This window comes from Aplysia californica, unplaced genomic scaffold, assembly GCF_000002075.1.
Source record: "Aplysia californica isolate F4 #8 unplaced genomic scaffold, AplCal3.0 scaffold00122, whole genome shotgun sequence".
NCBI classification, from domain to species: Eukaryota; Metazoa; Mollusca; class Gastropoda; order Aplysiida; family Aplysiidae; genus Aplysia; species Aplysia californica.
The window spans coordinates 1,423,419-1,428,890 of record NW_004797392.1 but is presented as its reverse complement, the minus strand read 5'-3'; positions in this window follow the sequence as shown (position 1 = coordinate 1,428,890).

The window sequence follows — 5,472 nt, the reverse complement described above, 5'->3', positions numbered from 1 at the left end:
TTGAACTAATGTAATATTGCACTTTGAGAAAAATATTTTTGACATACTGAAGAACACTGCCTTTGTTGGTGATAACTAATTTCACTATTTGTTTTCAGCATAATGATCAGTAATAACAGATACAGTGGAATCCTGATTGTCAACTTGCTTAAAGTCAACTCTTGCTTACAGTCAACACCTCACTGTAGTCCCGTTTTTTACCTTCTTTGTTCAAGTAATTTTTAGTAGATCTAATTGTGTTTCTGATACAGTCAACCACTAGAGTGTTAAGCTTGCGTAAAGTCAACAATTTGGGGCTAAATCCCAAGATGAATTCATTTAAGAAGAGATATCTCGCCCGAGCTAGTGGTGTACACACCTCCAATTAGAATCTAATTTGTTCTTTCATTATCTCTTGTTTTGGTGACAACTTCAGAATTACCAGGTACTTTATAATTTTGTAGCAGTCATCTTCAATTTTCAATGGCCAGTAGTACAATGGATAAAGTCAACCTTGCTCAAAGTCAACATTTTTTTTCTGTTTTTATGGTTTTTATTTGTAATTTAAGGCGCCTTTGTCATTGACATGAGTCTCAATTTTTTCATCATTACTAAGAAAGAGCGTATGCAACATTTTGCTTGAATGATTTAACTCTTGTGAGGTAGCGTGGTGAAATCAGGCGCTCGTCAAAGTAATGAAAATGAAAAAACTGGCATTTTTCCGCAGGTCTGGGAACTTTTAATGGATTTTTGTTTTTCCGCTAAACACCTTTTACGTCCATATAATAACAGATTTCCAAGCGTATTTTACTGAAAAACGTTCATTAAATGCACAAAATATGTTATTTTTCAGTTTTAAAGGCTCTCAAGCTATTGAAGTAATCAAACTTTGGCGGCCGTTTTCTCACTAAATTTACCTCTGAAATCAGGTGACCCACACCTCCTTCAATTGCAAATATTTCGACCTCTATCCAGCATAGATGAATATCGTTTTCATCAAAAGGAAGGCAAATGGACAGGCTTTAAGATGATATCAATAACTCCGTATGCCTCAAAACTGACGAGCGCCTGATCCCACCATGTCGTGACACCTATTATTCTTTAGTGCATATTATATTATTGTGTGCATGTATGTGTATGCATGTTTTCCATTAATATTATGCAATGCGCATAGAACAATGATTGTTTCACAGATTTGCGCTATATAAAATATGTCATATTATTTTTGTAATATTACGGGGGTTGGGGGGGGGGGGCAAATGTAAGAAAAGTGTAAGAAAGGGGGGGGGGTCAAAAAGTCCCAAAAATGGTGTAAGATTATATTTGAACAGCCCCGAACAAGAAGGTGGGAGAAGGAGGTGAAGGAGGCAAAGGTGTTGTGAGTATGTGTGTGTGTGTGTAGGGGGGGGGAGACTTTTATAGGTATAATTAAGTCTAGAACTTCGAGAGACCGACAGACAAAGAAGGAGAGAGAGAGAGAGAGAGAGACAGACAGACAGACAGACAGACAGACAGACAGACAGACAGACAGACAGACAGAGAATAAAGAGACAGAGAGACATACAGAAAGACAGACAGAGAGAGAGAGAGAGAGAGAGAGAGAGAGAGAGAGAGAGAGAGAGGTTGAGAGATGATATTTCTGACAACAGCATCCGCCTCAAAGCCTCCCATCCGTGACCCCCGAAGAGACAGCACAAGTTACCAACACAGACCCATCATACCACCGAACCTGTATAAGACGACCATCCACCGTCGATGAGAAAAAGGAGGTCGTTTTAGACAGGTGACCGTCTCAGCAAATGTGTACGTCATCTATAGGCCTACATATATCTTTGTGAAAGTTCGTCACTTTCGCCGCCTAAAACTTCCGAACCATTAAAGACAGTTTTATTGAGGAATCTGAACTCACTGTAGGTTTTTTTTTGTTTTGTTTTTGTAAAGTGTTTTACGGCGCTCGCAACTGCATAAGGTCATATGAGCGCGCGGGACACACCTAATAATTTTAGTTGGTAGGAAATTTTGAATTTTGCCTGGGTGGCGGCCGAAGCCTACTCTTATCGATTTTAGACCATCAAGGGATCTTTAACGTGCACAACTTGCACACGGGCCTTCCGAGATTTTTCGCCCTTGTCCGAGAAGGCTAGGTGTAGATCTTTCCTACCAGAAGATCAGGGGTGTGGCAGAAAGAAAGCAGTAAGAAGAAGCGTAGGAGCAGCAGTAGAAAGGCTGCAGAAAGAATCAGGAGCCCAGAGGAAGGGGCAAAGGAGGTGAGGGGATGGGGGCAGAAAGAGGAGACGAAAACAGACGACAGAACATTGCTAGAGAGCAGGAAATGAGGTGAAAGGAGACAAATTTAGAGAAGAAAATTTTTCGGTCGCTACCCGGATTCGAACCCGGGACTTTTTGAACGAGAGGCCAACACTTTAACCTCTATGCCACGAGAGCTCCCTCACTGTAGTTTAGTTTTTAGTTTTTCCTTCGTTTCGGTTAGATTTTATCTTGCGAAAGTCCGTTTTAGACGCAATTGTGAACAAGTGACGCTTGCGTTTACAAGCTGGGCGCACTTTTTCCACAATGACTTGATGATCGACGATTCTTTTAAGTCCGTTCATCCAACGTGTATCCAGCTAGTTTTGAATAATTTAATTATGTGAAAAAATACGCAAGAGAGGAAAAGGGAAGTGGCCATTTCGCCTGACCTAGCATCTGCGTTTGTTGCCATTTTTTTTGTCCAGAAGTTGCCAAAAATTGCCTCAAAAAGTGGCAAAAGTTGCCAAAAAAGTTGCCATTAATTTTCAAGCTGTCGACTCTCTGTGACGACGTATATTATAGCAATATGTTGATAGAGGTAACAATCTAAAGCACCCAAATTTCTGGTGCTCTGTTTTAAGCGTCCAGAATAGGATTTGTACTCACACAGAGTGTAAACGCGTGAAAAATACAGGTTTCACAATAGAATTAAATCAAAATTAGAACAGCACGGATAAATAACCACAAAAATTAACAAATTAGTGCGCGTGTCCACCTATCCAAAGATTAGCTGTTTTAAACCTAAACGTGTGTAATTCAAGAAAAAGTAGGCCTACAGGATATTAGACGTAAATTATGGAATCACTCACAATTGGGGCGTGCCAGTGTCAGTATTCGGTTTTGGTGGAGACACGCTCTAACATAACACTTTTAAAAATATTTTTAAAAGGGTATGAACAGCATTAAATTAAGTGACATTATGCTGTATAAACACAATTTTTTAAAAGAAAGATTAACACACCAACAAATTAAAACACAACAAAGAGGGGGAAATAAAAGACAGACAGCAGTACAAATAGTATGTAATGTAATGTACATATATTCTCCGCCTGAAAATAGATACACCTGAACACCTTAAAACTTATCAAAATACATGTTTAATATGTTATGAAGTAGCTTTGTTGTTTTGTCTTTTTTGAAAAATGCAAAAATCGCGGCCGCGACAAACGCAGATGCTAGCCTATTACGAGAATTACAAAGTTCTATCTGCTCTGTGCATCATGTACCTAGTTTTGAGAAATTTGACGTAAACAGTTTTGGGTTTCACAATATTTCTTCTTCTTTTTCATCTTCTTCTTCTTCTTCTTCTTCTTCTTCTTCTTCTTCTTCTTCTTCTTCTTCTATCCCGTGGTTGGGGCAACCGTTGGGGCACCACTGCTTCTGACAACCAGCTCTCGCCATTTCTCTCTGTCCTCTGCTTTCCTCAGATTGTCACCCATCGTCTTTCCAATCCATTCTGTGATGTTGTCCTCCCATCTCCTTCTCTGCCTTCCTCTCTTTCTCTTTCCCTGTAGGGTTTCTTGTAGGATTGTTTTGGCAAGTCCTGTGGATCTTGTGACATGCCCATACCATTTTAATTTTCGTCCCTTTACTATGGTCAGAAGATCTTCACGCTGCCCCACGGCGTTTATAATCCTACTGAAGCAAAAATCATTGAGTAGCTTTCCGGAACTGATGGAAAATCCCTCAAGGATCCGCCACCATGATAGTAAAAGGTGTTATAATAAATTGTGACGTCATGAGGTGCTTGCGAAACGAAAAAAGCGTATGACACATTTTATTATAGTGTCGGAAATGGTAGTTGTGAAATAATGTCCATCCAATCTGCTCTACAATAGGCTAATCTAACCGGAATCTCTCCAAGACACTAACCTGTATAAACGACCATTCACACCCCCATCCCTTTTTTTCCCCCATTGCCGGGTTGTTTTGTTTTGTTTTTGTGTTTTTTAAATAAAAATATTTTTTTAAAATGTGTATGACTGTGTCAAATATATAAAATAATCTTCATCCATCCTGCCCTCATAATATAATGTGCTTCCCTTCTACTTCTACGTCGTAGACTATCTTGATCGAGAACGACCGGGGATGGAGAAATAAAAAAAAAAGTATTTAAAAAAGAAAAGAAAGTTATATTATGTAGGCCTACCTTTCAGTTCGTGGGAAGAAACGGTTCTTCTTCTTTTTAAATGTCTTTGCGTTACGCTCTACTTCTCGGGAACTCCTTCTTGCTAACATGATCTTAACTCTTTAAAACCTTATCCGTACGTAATGGGATAATTTTGTACCCTCGAAGTTGTATTCTTCACGTTTTAGAATACTTCTAGTACGAAGATCTTTTTTAAACTTTCAGTAAATTTCTTTTTTTTAAATCGTTTTTACAGACTACTAGTGCACGGATCGGATTAAAGAGTAAATTTCCTCTTTGAAAAGTGGTGGCACAGAGTTCCCCATGTCGTATGGATATGATAGTAAACACAACTTACGGATAGGTTAAGTGGTGGCACAGAGTTCCCCACATCGTACGGATACGATATATAGTAAAACACGAATTACGGATAGGGTTAAGTGGTGGCACAGAGTTCCCCACATCGTACGGTTACGATAGTAAAACACGACATACGGATAGGGCTGAGGACGCTTCGGACATATAAGTACGACAACAGACTAAAGGCACATTTCGAATAATAATACAAAATACATACAACAGAAACACGCATTTTCATAATTTTGTCATAGATCTAGTACCGGTCTGAACTTGTTGCTTGCCTTTTTACGTTTCAATGAATCGAAGAAAACAGCTTGGAAATAATATGATCTGCACGGAAAAAGAAGGTATACTTCAAAATGGCGCGTCTTCAATCGTTGAATGACGGGAGTGCGCCTCCTCTCGTCTAAGGAGTTAAACGGAGGCTTCAACTTCAGGTTCATCAAAACAAAACAGGATTTAAAAACTTGACCTGTTCAACTCTACGTTTTGCTTGCATGACCTTTGTTTTCCGGTGCAGAAGTGCTTTAGGAGTCCAGTGTCTTCGACTCTCTCTCTCTCTCTTTCTCTCTCTCTCTCCCCCTCTCTCTCTCTCTCTCTCTCTCTCTCGCTCTCACTCTCTCTCTCTCTCTCTGTATCTCTCCCTCTCTCTCTCTTTCTCTCTTGCTATCTCAATTTCTCTCCCCCCCCCTCTC